Consider the following 19,469-nt stretch of genomic DNA (forward strand, 5'->3'; position numbering starts at 1 on the left):
GTCCTTGAGACACATGAATTGACATTTATGCCCTTTTGAATTTCTTTTATATTTTATTTATTCTCTTTAATTGATTTAAATGTAATAAAAATAAATAAGTAAATAAACCCCAACCTCACTCAGATTAAACCCAAATTATCACGGCCTCCATTGTCATTCTTCAAAGCTTAATCCAATTAATTTCAGGAAGGAAAAGTCAAAATCGTTGACTTCCTCTGTTGGGTTTTTATTCAAAAATTAGTATAAAAAACATACGATTTAGCAATAGGAAACTTTGATTTTGAACAACATAAAACAAATTACAACCAATCATAAATCTTCTTGCAAAGTTTGGAAAGAAAACAAGCACCAAAGAAGAAAAAAAGAACATAACAGCCTTCATAGTCTTTGAATCCTCAAAAGGAGGCTTGGAAGTTGATGGAGAATGTGGAAACCTTTGAGACACCAATATGAAACCAACTTGATGTAGATGCTAGTCCATAAACTTTTATACTCTTAAGTTTGAAGTTCATAACGAAAGCATGAACTTCAAGAGAGTTAAAATGCAAGTGTTCTTAACAAAACTAAAGATAGTAGAAAGGGAAGACCCAATTTTGGATTTCATGAAGTGTAGTAAGAAGCTAGTTTCTCCAAGCACTTAACCCTTTTTTGACTAGTCATTAACCCATAGGTCTTAACACTTTAAGTGTAACACCTTAAATTTCAAACCAAACCTTTCATTTTTAAATTACCTAAAATATTGTTCATAAACCAAACCATCAGAAAATCACAAGTATCAAATACAAATCATTACTACAAATATCAAAGTGCCACCTAATGCCCAATAACAAATCTCCCAACGAGTGTGTACAATCAGACCTTTGCTTTCCCGTGATCCTCATAAGTACCTGAAACACATATAATCAACAACTGTAAGCACGAAGCATAGTGTGTTCCCCAAAATACCACACACAATATAACACAAATAAATAGCTAAAGGTTATCAGCAACCCTGGAGACTACCTGAAGTCTCAGTGGGCAAACCGCACGCCCAATGGGTTATCAACAATATTGGAGACTACCCCGAAGTCTTAACACATACATAGTAATAGCACTTAGACCCAGATGGTTATCGCATGTAAATATATACAACTATTCTACCACACATGTAAGAATAAGTGAGGAGACTCACCTAATACTGATGACTGGTAAATCTCACTCCCGAACTGTCGGAACTAGACTCCACCTAATAAACATAACAAGTATCCCTAGTCATTTAAGGTCATAACCCAACTCACAGTCCAAATCCCACCACTATTCCCCTGAAGGGCAAAAATACCATTTTTCCCTTCCATGGTCCAAAACCCTAAATCTTTTAACCAAAAGTCAAAAGTCAGCAAAAGTCAACAATTCAACCTTCTCGTCCGTAAGTGGGGCGTACCCTTCCTACGCGGGGCGTACATCTCGAAACAGCATAGACGGGGACAAGCATGGTTATGTGGGGCGTAGCTAGGAGTAGTTTTTACCCATCTAAATAAATCTAGAAAGAACATCAGCAAGGTATGGACTTTATACTTTCAAAAGATGCACAAAGTGAGGTAGTTTTTGGATCCACAAACTTGCATGAATTACCACCTTCTTCAATGACCTTCTTCATTAACAAGAATGCGCAAAATTACCAAAAAGGCTCTAGGATCTTCACTCTCAAGGATAGGGTTCGATATTAGGGTTTAAAGGGAATGGAGGCTGATTATGGGAGGTCCAAGGGTGAGTTAATGTGTATAAATATGGGTGACACCCTAAATTTTAGGGTTTAGCATCCACCCGCGTATGCCTAGTGTACGTCCTCGTACGCCCCATATACGCTGCCTCCGTCCCGACTCCATTAAGGACTTACGCCCAGCATACATGGTTAGTACGCCCCGCGTAAGTCAAAAATCCTCAATACTCAAAATAATAAATAAATATATTGTACCTTGGGATTCAGGCTGTGACAATTCTCTTCCACTAGAATCTGACTTTGTCCTCAAAGTCAACCTCAGAAAATAGATCAGTGTAGTGCTCGTACATCTCAATCTCGGGCTCCCAAGTCCACTCCGATCCTTTCCGGCGTTGCCACTGAACTTTGACCAAGTTCACTACCTTATTCCTCAAGGTCTTCACTCTCCTATCCAGAATCGTCACTAGCCTCTCGATGTAATTCAGGAGATCATCAACCCGAATGTCCTCCAAAGGAACCAAAACCGTCTCATCGGTTATACACTTCCTCAACTGGGAAACATGGAAGGTATCATGAATCTAACTCAACTCCTCAGGTAACTCCAACCGGTAAGCCACCTTTCCCACCCCAGGCCAACACTTTGAAAGGGCCAATAAACCTGGCAGTCCAACTTACCTCGCTTCCTAAAGCAGATAACACCCTTCTAGGGTGATACATTCAGAAGCACCAAATCTCCAACCTGAAATTCTAGCTCAAAGTGTTGTTGATCCGCATAACTCTTCTGGCGACTATGGGTTGTCAGCAATCTCTTTCTGACTTGTTGGATGAGATCGATCATCTTGAGCACTATCTTAGTGCTCCCCATGAATCTCTGGCCGACCTCGCCCCATCAAATAGGAGTCTGACACCTCCTCCCATAAAGAAGCTCAAAGGGTGGCATACCAATGTTAGCATGACGGTTGTTTTCATAAGAAAACTTGGCCAATGGAATATTAGAGTCCCAACTCCCACCTAAATCAATGATGCAGGCGAGCAACATATCTTCAAGCATCTGAATAGTCTGCTCGCTCTGCCCATCGGTCTGCGGATGATAGGCGGTACTAAAATGCAACTGGGTGCCCAAATCTTCATGAAACCTATTCCAAAACCTGGAAGTAAAAATGAACGTCCCAATCTGACACAATAGAAGCCGGCACCCCATGCCGAGCCACGACCTCCCGAACATAAATCTCAACTAGCTTCTCTGTAGAAGAGCCCTCACTTATGGCTAAGAAGTAAGCACTTTTCGTCAAACGATCAACTATCACCCAGATAACATCAACTCCCCTCGAAGTCTTCGGCAATTTTGTGATGAAATCCATAGTGATATGCTCCTACTTCCATAGTGGAACCTCCAAAGGCTGCAGTTTGTCGTGAGGGCGTTGGTGTTCGGCCTTGACCTTCCCGTAGGTCAAGCATATTTCTACAAACCAGGACACATCCCAATTCATACATGGCCACCAATAACTATGCTTCATGTCAAGATACATCTTCGTATCCCCCAGATGAATGGAGAACCTTGACTTGTGGGTCTCCTTCATCAATACCCATTGAGGCCCACCTGCATACAACACTCAAACCCACCCATGAAGAGTCAAAAGCCCCTACTGTTAATATCAAATGTTGAAATCTGACCGACCACCCTCTCACTATTCCGGTTCTCCTCCTTTATGGCCTCCAACTGTGCTTCCTTGATCGCTTCTAAGACTAGGGTCAAACACATCACTTAAATCGGGTCACTGATTGTTCTCCGACTCAAGGTGTTGGCCACAACGTTGGCCTTGCCTGTATTATATAGAATCTCATAGCCATAATCTTTCACTACATCCAACAACCTCCACTACCTCATATTTAGGTTAGGCTAGTCCATAAGATATCTCAGGTTCTTATGGTCCATGTAGATGGTATCGAACTCCATAAAGATAATGACGCCAAATCTTGAGAGCAAAAACCACTGCCCCTAATTCCAAATCATAGGTGGGATACTTCGCTTCATGAAGCTTCAGCTGCCTTGAAGCGTATGCAATCACATGCCCTCTATGCATCAACACAACACCCAACCCCGAATTGGATGCATCATAGTAGACTATGAAATCCTCTACTCCCTAGGTGAGGGTTTGCATTGGTGCCTCACAAAGTCTATGGCGAAGAATATCGAATGATACCTACTACTCAGGCCCCCAAATAAACACAACTTCCTACCTTATCAACTTAGTAAGAGGAACTGCAATCTTGGAGAATTCTCAAATGAATCTCCAATAATATCCTTCCAAATCGAGGAAGCTCTAAATCTTGGATGCATACTTCGGCACTTCCTACCCCATTACCGCCTCGATATTGACTTGGTCGACTAAGATACCGTTCTGATTGACGAGGTGTCCCAGAAACTAAACATCACGTAACCAGAAATCACACTTGGAGAGCTTGACATATTGCCTCTCCATCCTTAAAAATCTAAGAATCTTGCATAAATTCTCATCATGCTGCTCTCTGGTCTTCGAATAGACCAGAATGTCATTGATGAAGATGGTCATTGACCGATCCAACATGGGCCTATACACCCGGTTTATGAGATCTATGAACACCGCCAGTGCATTGATGGGTCCAAAAGGCATCACCACGAACTTGTAATACCCATAACGAGTTCAGAATGTCCTCTTCTGAATATCCTCCTGTCACACCCTCATATGATGGTAGCCAGACCTCAGATCAATCTTGGAAAACCAAAATGCCCCCTGCAACTAATCAAAGGGATCTTTAATCCTCGACAATGGATAGCAGTTCTTCACCGTCAACTTGTTCAACTCCTGGTAATCAATGCACATCTAGTGTGAATGATCCTTCTTCTTGACAAACAGGATTGGTGCTCCCCATGGAAACCACTCGGTCGGATAAACCTTTTTCCTAACATCTCCTGAAGCTGAGAGGATAACTCCTACATCTCAGGAGGTTCAAGACGATATGATTCCTTGGCAATTGGTGTCGTACCAGGGATTAGATCGATGTTGAAATCTACTTGCCTCTTAGGAGGCACACCAGGTAATTCCTCTGGGAAAACATCAAGGAAATCACGCACAAAAGGAACATCAGAAATGGAAGCCGATCTCTTCTCATCAACCCGTGTATCCACTACAGATGCCATATAACCCATACACCCATGTTGTAAACTCTGCCTTGCCCTGGCGGCAGACCAAAAAGTTGATCCTGACCTAATACCCTTGCCATAGATGGTTAGCACTCCCCCCACTAGGATCTCAAACCATCACCAACTGTTGCTCACAGTCTATCAGATCCCTAAATCGGCTCAACCAATCCATACCCACGATAACACATACATCGCCCATCGTAGTATGGATAAGATCTATCGGATATCCAACACCAAAAATCACTAGCACACAACCCCGATAGATGTCAGTAGCGAAGACTGGATGATCATCCAATACAGAGACTCTCAATGGCATGCTCAAATCCACCCACAGAATACTAAAACCATGAAAAAAAAAGATGATGACACAAAAAATCGACTCGCACTTGAGCCTCGGCCTTCCCCTGCCGGCCATCAGTAATACGCAGGATCACGAGGACCAGAGTCTGAACTGCCCTAGATGCAAGTTAAGCACACTCGACCCACAAATGACCCGTCTGGTTGCAGTTGAAGCAGACCCGAAATCCAGTGGGGAAATCCTTCGTCATATGCCCCTCCTTGCCACACATGTAGCAAATGGTCCCCGACCGAAAGGGTCCCTTATGCCCATTGTTGCACTTGTTGCAAGTGTAGCCCTTCTGGCCTCCAACTCTCAAGTCAGTGGGCTTTGGCCGCTTAATCGTCGGATGCGACTACACTGGTCTCATATCTCTTAACTGAGTCTCCCTCTTCTCTCTCTCACCTGGGTCTCCAACTCAATCTCTCTGCTCATGGCATTGGTCTGCAGCTCAACCAATTTCCGATACGAGGTGTTTACCCTGAACTCACAGATATCCTTCCTCAGAATACTGAGGTACCGACTGAAACATGCATGCTCAGTCGACACATGCTCAGGGAAAAATAGGGCCCTCTCATGAAACACCCTGGTGATCTCAGTCATCGTCTTTGTTTTCTGCTTGAGAGAAAGGAACTCTTGGGCTAACCCCCCCCCCCCTCTCTCTCTTTCTTAACCACTGGTACAAACTCATCTCTGAACATCTTAGTAAATCTATCCCATGTCACTGTAGAATGCTCTACAAGAGTGTAATCAACTGTCACAAATTTCAACCAATCCTTTACTCCCATGCAAGAAGATTCCTCATGAAATGAACCCTAAGATTCTCCGGATAGGAGCAAGTGTAAAAACAACCATCAACATCAGAAATCCATCATATCGCAACAATCAAATCCTGGGTTCCATCAAAATTTGGTGGTTTCATGTTGTTGAACTCTTGTTACCGCAACAAAGCCCCCCCCCCTTTGCGGTCTCGCAGCAGTAAGGGTTACGGTGGGAGTGGAAACCGCAGCCTCAGTGACGACGACATAACGCTCGTCGAAAGTATTAATCAACATGGGCTTAATAGACCAAAACATATCTGGTATAGCCCCTCTGATTTCAGCAGCCACCTCGGCAACAACAATCCTACGAATCTTGTCATCACTAGCACTCGGCCTCTCGGGGTCGCTGGAGCCTAAACCTTAAGTAACCACTATACTGAAACACACAAGAAAACCATCATAACCAGGATAAAGCACATACACAACATCTGTACACTCCTATAGGTTCCTTAGTTCCGTAAGATTCCTTCTTGAGCAACGTACGGATCAGGTACTTTCAGTACTATGACCCCAATACAACTTTCTATACCAACCTGTATTTGTCTCACGTCTTCATCTTAAGACCCTAAGTCACAAGGACTCTATTTCTCAAGATCAGTTATTCACTCGCCATGATTTTTCCTCAAAACCACTACTAAGCATCTAGGAACTCAATATATATATAACTTCCCAGCACTGCTCCGCCTTACAAGATCTATGATATCCTCGCAATTTTCTTTTCGCATGCCAATCATACATAATATGAGACTCGATAGACATTCAAATAAATGATTCTACCACAAATCCACAATCAAACAAGGAACAGGAAGAAATGCAAAATCAGGCATTCTAATTTTATAAAATCCTAAATATGTATAATTATACAACATACACCAAGCAGATAGCAATGACATATTCAATATTATCAGGGAAAACTTCTAGGCTAAAGGCATCACAAATCAGGAAACACTATCACATCTTGCATGTAGGATCCTTAGCCTATCACTAGCATGCAGTTCTATCAGTTCATAAGATATCAACTCTACACTACTCATGTAACATCCTGACGATGAGGTATTTCCAAATTTAACCCTTAATTATGAAAGCTAGCAAAATGGCTCATAGTGGAATTTTTGTAATTTCAGACTGAAGGTTAGTACGTTGGGTGTACATGCACGGGTCTAGTACACTAGACGTACGTGCGAAGGTTGCAAACCCTAAATTTTATGTTTTAGACCATATTTAATAATCTTTATGGCCTCCAGCCTCATCTCTCATCAGCCTCCAACACCTCCATTCGATTTTTGCAAACCCTAGCCACTTGTTTGAGCATTCTTGACCCTTGTGTGTGCCATTGGTGATATTGAAGGAGAAAAAAGATAGTAGAACCACCTTGGAAGCTTGAAGGAGCCTTGGATCTAGGATCTTCACCTCTCTAGCAACCTCCAAGAGGTATAATGTTTCAAACGTGGCTTATATTTCATTAGATGTTGCTAAGTCCTTGATTCATGAGCATTTTGTCCCAAGTCTTGACCTTTTTGGAGTATGGCATGCTCTAGTCCATTCTAGTTATCCTTTCTGATGTTTTAAGGGGTTTAGAAGCATGAAAATAGGGTCTTGGTTCTTAATCCTTTTCCATTCATGTGTTTGATTGTCTTAATGGGTTAAAAGGGTGGGGATTTTAGTATTTGTCACTTATTGGCCATGCAAGACCATAGAGTTGGAAACTTTATGGTCAATGATGATATTTAGGATTTAGATCTGCAATTTGGTTGTGATAGCTTATGTAATAAGCTCTTAACTCATTAAGTAGAGAATCAATGCATATGTTGGGCATACTAATTGGTATGTTGCACGTACATAGTTTAAGCCCCGACTCCTCGGACAGTGAGTATGCACCGCATATGAGGTTTAAGTTGACTCGGCTGGGTTGACTCGACTGAATTTGTTGATTTTGACCGACTTTTACCATGGGTATTTTGGGGAAATTGTTATTAATCTAGAATAGGAAATGTTTTGATTATTAGGAGTCGAGTAGAGCCGCTTGTCGGAGCAAAGATTCATTCAGACTGTATTCGGATTGAGATGTGAGTTTTCCTAACTGTACTTATGGGTCGAAGGCACCAAGACCGACCCATTGGATTTTATATCTTGTTTTTTTGAATGTTGTTATGTGGTACTAGTTGTATGATTAGACCGGTAGATGTATAAGACTACGTGTGTTTGTTGTTATTGAGTGATAATGTTATGTATCGATATGTTATGATTTACTGGGTAGAGGCGGACTAGCTGAGACTGAAGGCCAAGATACCTAGGGTGGTCCGGATAGACTGAAGGCATGTGAGGTGGTCCAGTCATGCCGAAGGCCCCGAGAGCGGTCTAGATAGGATGAAGGCCCGGCGACGCGGTCCAGTCATGATGTAGGCTTTGTATGCATGATGTTGTTTGTTATGTGGTGTTATTTTGGGGGAACTCATTAAGCGTTGACTTACATTTTTAGTTTTGTTTCAGGTACTTCTAAGGACTGTGACAAGAAGAAGTCGTGACCATACACATCCTTGGTTTCATGTTGTTGGATCTTGGGAGACTCTGATTTTAAATAATGTTTTTGGGAACAATGGTTATGTAAACACTTTTAGAGTAAATGAATTATTTTTGAAAAGTTTAAATTTGTTAAGATTTTTGTGATATTACAAGGTAGTATCAGAGCCATGGTTTGAGTGAACTGGAGGAGCATTCGTGTGAATCCAGACTCAAACTAAGGAACTGCAAAAGTTTTAAAATGGTTTTCAAAAATTGTTTTCAAAGGTGACCAATGAAGGATGTGATGTGTACAATCAGCCGGAGCCAGAAAATATACCCTAAGTTACCACACTATTATTTGATATGATGTGTATGGTAGAACAACATGCTAGTGATAGGCTAGGGATCTTCAAGAATCACATGATAGAATTGCATGATATATAATGCCTGATAGATAGCCTATGGTTATTTTTTTAGATGGAATTGACATCATTACTGTGTACATAACTAAGATTTTATAGCCAGAGAATGTTTGGTTTTCCCTTATTTCATATTCTTGTTTGATGAAGAGCTTAGGATAGATCAAGTATCCGACTGTCTATAGGATACAGTGTTATGTATGATTAGCATATGTGAGTGCTATAGGGCTGGTGGAAGTTTCATGGGCGAGTATTTGCGTGAACATCCAATTAGAGGAGAAATGTTTAACCACTCTTGAGAGGGAGAGTATAAGATGTACGTGTACCCTAGTTGTTGTATATGTTTGAGAGGTTGTGATGATCGTTAAGAAAAATACAGGTAGGTATGGAAGCTAGAATGGCCTCGTACTACTGAAAGCACAGGACCCATACGCGTCAAAAAGAAGTCACAAACCCCGAGCATTCATATGTCTAGAATGATTGTGATTATATGTATTGTGGGATTATGATATGCTCTGGTTTATTTTCAGTATGGTGATCACGCGGGGAACAGGTTCTCGATCTGGACCGAGCGACCAGGATGGGTCGAGGATGACTGATAACTAGATTCGAGAGGTCATCGCCACTGAGGTAGCTGCTGTTATCTGGAGATCTATGTCGAATATGTTTGGGTCTATCAAGACTGCTATGATTGAGCTCTTTGATGATCGATATGTTACTATTTCTAAGGTTGTCACTGCTATAGCTATCTTAGTTGTTGTTGTTGTTATTATTGTTGCGGGGATTAGTGGGGGGGAGAGCCTTCCAGTACTGGGACTTTGATGATATGAAGCCCTCGGATTTTGATGGAGTTCAGGACCTGATCGTGGCGATGAGGTGGCTATCTGATGTGGAGGGCTGTTTCTATTGGGTTTTGTGTACTATAACACTCCTATGGTGCACATACAACCCTAATAGCTTTGGATCTAAGTTTTCTGTAGTTATACATGCAACAAAAATTATCCAAAGCATAAAACCTATATAACATACAAATGTGATACATGAATCATAAAACGAGTTAGAAGAATACCTCTTATTTGTAACTTGTAGTTGTTGGCCTTTCAAGAGCTTAGCACCTCAAGTGTGATGCCTCAAACAAGTCACAAACAACATGAATAAATGGAGAATAATGATAAAGGTTATGGAGCACACAAAATCGTCCATCTCTTAGAATAAACCACCCTTGGTCCGAATTTTGGCTTTAGTGGGTTACATATATAGTGTAGAATTCCAAGAGTTATACATAAACCTAATTCTTACACTTAGGCTTATGATCCATAACTTATTTGGAATAATAATTTATGGACTTTCACATAAGCTTAGCCCATTACAAATTAATCATGGATCATTAGCCCAAACCATATGTCTCACTGATTTACATTATCAGCCCCCGTTAATTTAATTAGTCTCTTTTGATCACTAAATTAATTCCAAATTAATTCTTGATCAATACTAATTAAATAATATGATTTCTCAATTAATATATTATATTTATAATATATTAATAAATCACAAATAACATCTTTCTCAAATATCCATCCAATCAAATTGTTCTGGTGAAGGCAACCCGAAATGGACCATGCTACTCTCGGGTCAAGTACATACCAATTATAGTTATAGGCTTAGACACCTAATCGAATAGTCTCCCACTTGGATAAGTCTAATAACTAAATATGCAGGTACGACTTCAAAACCCGACTAGCAATCGTAGCTTTCAAAAACCGTTGTCGAACTCTGACCTAGTTAATGACGCGTCCATTAGATAAGGGATTATACATTCCTCCATTCTACAAGATATCCTATGAACCGAGACATGGATTATAATCATTCTATCTTTTCATGTGTTGTTTCCCAATTTCCAATATCAAATCAGTCCAGGCTTTGCCAAGCATTTAGGGTTGTCATCACTAAATCATCGAGGGGGCCACAGATATCGCCTTTATCTCTCTTAGGGTAAAAGGAAAGGATAAAATTCGACTCATATGCTTGCTCTATTTACTCATCAAATCACACACAGCAATATATTTTATAACACCAAGTTACTGGTGCGTTTTCATATCATCAATGTGCAACCGAATCGTAAACTGCAACTCATATCTCTCCGTTTCAGGAATATAAGATATTATCGTCTCACAATCACTCGTGATAAAATCCATGAAGTGATTCAGATGAGCGTGGGTTTAATCTAATACTCAAATCTTATTATAGGAGTAATCACGAATATTGCAGCAAACTTGTGCTATGTCTAACACTTAGACAATCTACAGACGGATTCATGACAATCTTGCCTCAATACCTACTTCCAAAGTATGATCGACTGTGGATGGTTTGAATACTCTTATTATTCAGGAAGTCAAAGCATGCGAAGTGAAACACAAGAATAATCTAATCCAATATGGTCTGAAAACTTTTGAATATAAATAAAACACCTTTTATTTAATCACCATATTGATTAGACATTATTCATTGTATAATTTTTCGATTAATCAGTTTAATACTTGAATTAAAACAATAGCTATCCAATGTTCCAAGCATGCACACTATGTTTACCTATGATCCTTACTTTATGAAATAGACCAGTTGAAAATACTTCAATGATGCTCATTTCACAATTCCAAATCCATATCGTAATGGTGAGAATACCAAGTCTTGGCCACTTAGTGTAATCTGTTAGATTCTAAGCTTATATGCAATGATCCTTTTGTAATGACTATGTACAAAAGTCACAGAGACTTTGCCAATTACAAAAATTTCCATTGGAGATTGTTACAAGACAATTCCATAGATACGAAGTCTCATATTCAAAGGACATTCCTTTGAACATCCTTCTTAGTAAACCTCAGATTATCCTTGACTGTGGTTTAATGACTCTAGTAGAATCCTATCTATTCATTCTTAATAGAATCCTATCTATTTAGAATTATATTAACATGGTCCATTCATTATTATACTTCCAACTATCCACAAGCAACCAATCCTTGGTAAACCTCAGATTGTCTTTGACAGTGGTTTAATGACTCTAGTTATATCCGATTCTAGTCCTTTTTCCCTCTTAATGCCCTAGGCATTTGAAAAATTAGAACACATGAATATTATAACATATGAAATCAATCCTATATCTGAAGCATATGGGACACGATTCATAATGTCTTACATAAAAACATGATACTTGACCAACCTTTTGCTATAATATTTCCATATATAGAATTTCCAATGCTAAAATATTTCAAAATGGTATTCATATATCCATGACTAAGTTTGATTAACACTTCAATCTAAACTTTTAGATTTGAAATAAAGTATAAGTATCCTCTCCTTTATTATAGCAAAACAACTTTTCAAAATTTTGCAACTTTGCAAATTTGTAACCTTTGTTTCCTATAACTAGTATTGCTAACTTGTAACACTTCACATAATAATCATGCTCCGCTGTCATGATAATTATATTCTTACCAACATAACACTTATGCTCCTACTAGCTTTGACATGTGCTCAGAAATTAGTTGGACTTCTAGAAATCAATACTTATTGAATTTCTATCCAAAGTTCATATTTCTGATACGAGATGCTTCGATAAGCCTTTTTCTAAGCTCATACACCTTTTATTAGAAAGCTCATATGTGTGTCTAAACTATTCAGAACTTACAACAATAAGTTTTGAATGTTCAAACTATTTGCCATTTCTCACAATTCGAACTATGAAGAGGGATGTCGTTATTATAATCGAATTTAAGAATGCAATTAACACAGCTGCTATCTCCTTAAAATCTACTTAGTGAAAGTTTTTCCTCACTATCATTTTCATGAATTGGATAGAAACCTTATGACACTTAGATTTTATGGTGTATGGGTTCCTATCCATGTGAATCTGTCATTTCCAACCATTATCATAAGACAAGATCCATGACAAATTCAAACTCATATGGACTGAACTTGTTTAGTCTTAATTTCTTGCCACTTGGTAGCACAAAGGCCTACCATGTCTTCCAAGTTGTTAAGTAGCTCACCCTTATGGGTTACTGTCGTATGCAATCAATTGAGATGTCATAGAACTCACATGCATAGTCAAATTTAACTGGAATGAGCACAGAAACAAGAATGTGTCAACACGATAGGTTACAAACCTCAAGTCGTGTGCTAGTGATAAACGATAGGTTTATTCTTGATTAGTTCTTGAAGCTTTTCAAGGTCTTTAAGACTCCCACTGACCTCTTGACATATAAAATTGTCTTGTCAAGAACCATTCATTACCAAACAAATATTCAAGAGTTAGAGCGGATTCTTATCAAGAATGACACTTCATATAATTTGTCTTAGTTGGTCTTTGTCTTATGACTCTTATCTAAAACATCACAACTACCAATTATAAATATGCATGAGTAAGAAAACTTTTCTACTCCACATTTCATGATGTGTTATGAGCCTACTTAGGACATGTCACTCAAGACACAATCTTGGAGTATGACTCTAAGACTTGATCTTGGAATGAAGTATGACTCATCTTCTTGACTAAACCATTTCAACAACTCACGATTCCTCTTCTTAGCCATACAAGTGTACTAAGGTGTCATAAGAGGATCAATTATGATATGGTTTTCATAATCATTAAGATGATCATAAAACACGATATTAAAGTACTCTCCTTTCCTTTCAAGTTGGAGAAACTTTTATCTTTCTGCCTAATTGATTCTTCTTATTCGTTCTGCTATACATTGAAACTTTTTCAATGATTCAGAATTATACTTAATCTTGTAAGCATAATCATATTCACTAAGCTTTTAGTAAATCATGACGAATAGTCTTATCGTTCTATGTGGTGGACTTGATCAGTGCACAAAAATGTATACTAGATCCCCTAGTCCTTCACTTGACTCACATATGCACGTGAACAAGGAATTAGTCTTAATTTCCCAAAGATGAAGGTTCTCATTCATCATACAATACAAGTTGCATGATTCCAAGTTTTTGTCCAACTGAAACTTTGGTGATGAGAATCTTTCCTTATTTGGTAAATTTAGACACTACCACAAACGAAAAAATCAAATCCATATTGCTAAAAAATAGAAACAAACAAACATCAATTTTCACAAATGCCATTGTAAGGAAATATATAATAAGATAAAATCAAAAATTTTCTTTATATTTACACAATGCAGAAAACCTTTCTTTACAATGCAAGTACATATGAAAACTATGTTTCGTAATATTCCTAAGAAATCTGTCAAAACTCCTAAGCAGCATCTCAAAAATCTGATCATCGAACCATGCGATTGAAATCCATCTCTTCGCAATCAGACTCGACTTGCTCTTTCTTTAAGCTTCCTTTCTCTTCTTCGATCCTTCAAGACATCATAATGTAATCTTATCATATCATGTATTAAGAATCTTCAAATAGGAACTTAATAGAGTTAGATAGTGGACTTACCTGAAGCAGAGTCATACATTTTGACTTTACCATCCTTGCGATCTTTCAGGTAAATACGACAACTTTGCATCCAATGCCCTTTCTCTTAGCAGTAGAAGAATACCTCTTATTTGTAGCTTGTAGTTGTTTGGCCTTTCAAGAGCTTAACACCTCAAGTGTGACGCCTCAAACAAGTCACAAATACCATGAACAAATGGAGAATAATGAGAGAGGTTATGGAGCACACAAAATCGTCCATCTCTTAGAATAAACCACCCTTGGTCCGATTTTTTACTTTAGTGGGTTACATATATAGTGTAGATTTCCAAGAGTTATACGTAACCCTAATTCTTTCACTTAGGCTTATGATCCATAACTTATTTGGACTAATAATTTATGGACTTTCACATAAGCTTAGCTCATTACAAATTAATCATGGATCATTAGCCCAAACCATATGTCTCACTGATTTACATAATTAGTCCCCGTTAATTTAATTAGTCTCTTTCGATCACTAAATTAATTCTTGATCAATACTAATTAAATAATATTATTTCTCAATTAATATATTATACTTATAATATATTAATAAATCACAAATAACCTCTTTCTCAAATATCCATCCTATCAAATTGTTCTGGTGAAGGCAGCCTGAAATGGACCATGTTATTCTCGAGTTAAGTACATACCAATTGTAGTTATGGGCATAGACACCTAATCCAATAGTTTCTTCACGTGTTCTTGCCCTGCTGACCAGAAGGTCAAGTGCGCCATGAACCTTCTTCGTCCAGGTGCAAAGGATTGGTGGAGATTGGTTACTGACTCATACACTCATGAGCAGAGGGTTGCTGCTACCTAGAGCTATTTGCTAAGATGCTTTGCTTGAGATATGTCCCTTTGGTAGAAAGGGAAAGGTTGGCTTAGGAGTATTTGGATTTGAGGCAGGTGACAGAGACAGTGACTGATATCACCAAGATGTATACGGATAAGGCTCTTTTCTGCCCATTGTTAGTTGCTTCTGAGCAAATAACTTGGTACTTAAGTATGCTCAAGACAAATATCTGCCAGTTTGTGTCCACTCAGCGATATGGTTCACTCATTGAGTTACATGAGGACGCGAGGAGTCGGGAGATTAAGATGGAGCTCCATTTGAGGGAGATGTGGCAGGCCCCAGTGTAGTCGCAGCCTGCGACAAAGCAGCTCAAGCCCGCTAATTCAAGGTATGGAGGACAGAGAGGTCACATTTATGGGAAGTGCGACAAGGTTCATGAGGGTTATTTTCGATCATCTATTGGATGCCACAACTATGGTAAGAATGGGCACTTTACGCGGGATTGTCTCCAGCGGTCCCAGTACCGAGTGCCAGGATTTTTTGCCATTGTGATAAGGTTTTCCATGTGAAGGTCAACTGTTCATTGCTAGCCGTCAAGTCGGTGTAGGCTCCAACGCCAACCACTTTGAGTATCACTGATGGACGCCTGGGTAGGGTGGCGCCCCTAAGGGCTCGAGGTTGTGCTTTCCAGCTTAGCGCCGAGGAGGCCATGACAGCTCTAGACGTCATTACTGGTATGTTTCTATTTATATTCTATTGAGTTATTTTATGATATGCTTATGTTTATGATTCTGTTAGGTACCTTCTTAGTGAACTCTTTGCCTGCTCTTGTGCTTTTTGACTCGGGTGCGAGTCGATCTTTTGTATCCCAGACATTTAGAAGGGGGTTTGATATGCTTATTAGGGAGTTAGAGTGTCCTTTACAGATTTCTATTGCCAACGAGCATGGGGTTTCTACATCCAGAGTGTATCATGGTTGTGTTTTGGAGATTTTCGGGGTGCCTTATCCGATTAATCTGATTCCTATCCCCATGGGGGATGTATGTGTGGTAGTAGGGATGGATTGGCTGAGCAGGTTTGGTGCTATGATAGACTACGAGGTTCATCGAGTGGTAGTTCGAACCCTAAGTGGGTGAGAAGTGGTCATCTATGGAGAGGAGACCAGGATTGGTTTAGGTTTTTGTTTGGAGGCTAGGGCTCAACAGTATATTTAATATGGTTGTATGGGATATCTTGCCTATGTGGTTGATATATGGGTTGGTAAGTAGGCATTGGTTTTCAGATGTGCCAACTTGTTAGGGGTTTTACTGATGTGTTTCTAGAGGAGTTACCTGGTGTGCCTCCCAAGAGGCAGATTGAGTTCAGGAGTGATTTAGTTCCACGTGCGGCTCTGATTTCCATACCGACTGTCACTACCCAATATGTATGAGTTCTCATCTCAGCTTCAGGATCTGTTAGGCAAGCAGTTCATCAGACCGAGCAGTTCGACATGGGGGAGCACCGATATTTTCGTCAAGAAGAAGGATGGTTCGCACCGAATGTGCATTGATTATTGGGAGCAGTTTTCCTTCCATGGACTTATGACCTCTTTGATTAGTTTCATGATGTATCTTGGTTCTCCAAGATCGATTTGAGGTCAGGGTATCATCAAGTGAGGGTTAGAGATGAGAACGTGGAGAAGACTATGTTTCAGACTCATTATGGTCATTACGAGTTCTTGGTGATGCCATTTGGGCTCACCAATGCGCCTGCAACATTTACGGATTTGATGAATCAGGTGTGCAGGCCGATGCTCGATCGACCAGTTATTATTTTCATTGATGATATCTTGGTGTATTCCAAGACTAGGGACCAGAACAAGGAGAACCTACAAGAGCTTCTAGGAGTCTTGAGGTGAGAACGATTGTATGCCACGTTCTCAAAGTGTGAGTTTTGGTTACGAGAGGACCGTTTCCTGGGGCACCTCATTAATCAAGATGGGATTTTGGTTGATCTAACAAAAATAGAGGCGGTTATGCAGTGGAAGGTCCCAAAGTCTCCTTTATAGATCAGGAGTTTCTTGGGATTAGAAGGGTATTATCAAAGATTTATTCAAGACTTCTCCATGATTGCAGTGCCCCTCATTCGTCTGAGGAGGGAGGGCGTGGATTTCCGTTGGGGGCTTGAGCAGTATGCTGCATTTGAAACACTAAGACAGAATTTGTGTGAGGTACCATTGTTGACCCTCCCTGAGGGTGTTGAGGAGTTTGTGGTATTTTGTGATGCATCCATCACCGGTTTAGGGGTGGTTCTTACGCAACATAGGAGGGTTATTTCTTATGCTTCTTGGCAGCTGAAGCCGCATGAGGTAAGTTATCCGACTCATGATTTGGAGTTAGGAGCAGCGGTGTTTGCTCTTAAGATTTGGCGGCATTATTTGTATATGGTCTGGTGTACTATTTACACGCATCACAAGAGTTTGAGATATCTCATGGATCATCCAAATTTGAATATCAGACAAAATAGGTGGCTTGACGTGATTATGACTGCAAGATTCTGTATCACCCTGGGAAAACGAATGTGGTCGCTGATGCTTTGAGCCGCATGACGGTTGGTTCTTCCATTGAGAGTTTGTGTATGAGGATATCATTCAAATCTACACTTCTTGATTTGATTAGGGAGGCTTAGGCCGAGGGATTCAAGAAGGAGAATTGGAAGTAGGAGAGAATCAAGGGTGAGGTTGACAAGTTCTCCACCGACAGTCGGGGATTATTGACCCGATATAAACGGGTTTGGGTGCCAGATTTTGGTGAGGTCAGGCAGACTGTGCTAATGGAGGCGCACAAGTCCATGTTTTTGATACACCCTGGAGCCACCAAGATGTATTAGGATTTGAGGCTTAGTTATTGGTGGTCGAGCATGAAGAGAGAGATAGTTTGGTATGTTGAGAGGTGCTTGACATGTTAGACAGTCAAGGTCGAGCACCAGAGACCGTATGGCACGCTACAGCCATTGGAGGTTCCCATATGGAAATGGGAACATATCACTATGGATTTCATCACCAAGCTACCCTACACAGATAATGGATTCGATGCAATATGGGTTATTATGGACTGTATGACCAAAAGCACCCACTTTCTAGCCATCCGAGAGAGTTCTTCAGCTAAGAAATTAGCCGATTTGTATGTGTGTGAGATTGTTGTTCGGCACGGTATTCCAGTCTCCAATGTATCTTATCGAGATGTTCGGTTCACATCTCATTTTTTGAAGAAGTCCTATGAGGAACTGGGTACGAGGTTGCATCTTAGCACCACATATCATCTACAGACTAACAGTCAGAGTGAGCGGACCATTCAGACACTTTAGGATATGTTGAGGGCCTATGTCATAGATTTTGGTGGGAGCTAAGAATCCTACCTTCCCTTAGCTGAGCTTTCTTACAACAACAACTATTACTCCATTATCGGTGCGCCTCCTTTCGACCTTCTTGATGGGAGGAAGTGTTGTCCCCAGTCTATTGGGGAGAGATTGGTCATAGGGTATTGGAAATGACGAAGATATTCCGTCAGACATCAGAGTCCATTCAGCAGATTAGACAAAGGTTGCAGACAGCTCAGAATTGGTAGAAGAGTTATCCCGACAAGCATCGATCAGAGTTGGAGTTTTAGGTCAGTGACATGGTTTAGCAGAAGTTATCACCCTGGAAGGGTGTAATACACTTCAGGAAGAGAGGAAATTTGGGGCCCCAGTATATCGGGCCCATTTCGGGTGATTACCAAGGTTGGCAAGGTAGCGTATAGGTTGGAATTACATGAGGAGCTCAGTCAGATTCACAACACCTTCCATGTTTCACAGCTGCAGAAGTGTGTGGCTAATTATTCATCGTTTATTCCTTTGGAATATGTTCAGGTTGATGATTGTCTGAATTACATTGAGATACCGGTGGCGATTTAGATCGGAAGATGAAGGCCTTGCGCAACAAGGTGGTATCTTTGGTCAAGGTTCGGTGGCAGCATTGGAAAGGTTCTGAATGGACATGGGAATCCGATTCTAAGATACAGAGCATTACCCAGGGTTGTTCGCAGTAGCATACTTCGAGGACAAAGTCTAGTTCAAGAAGGGGAGAATTATAACATCCCGAAGATGAGGTATTTCCAAATTTAACCCTTAAGTTTTAAGGTTTATAGTATTTAGACCTTGTGTATGAGAAATCTTGCAAAATTTCCCATAGTGGCATTTTTGTAATTTTAGGT

The sequence above is a fragment of the Lactuca serriola genome, chromosome 4 (genome assembly GCF_051521515.1).
Source record: "Lactuca serriola cultivar US96UC23 chromosome 4, Lser_US96UC23_V15, whole genome shotgun sequence".
NCBI classification, from domain to species: Eukaryota; Viridiplantae; Streptophyta; class Magnoliopsida; order Asterales; family Asteraceae; genus Lactuca; species Lactuca serriola.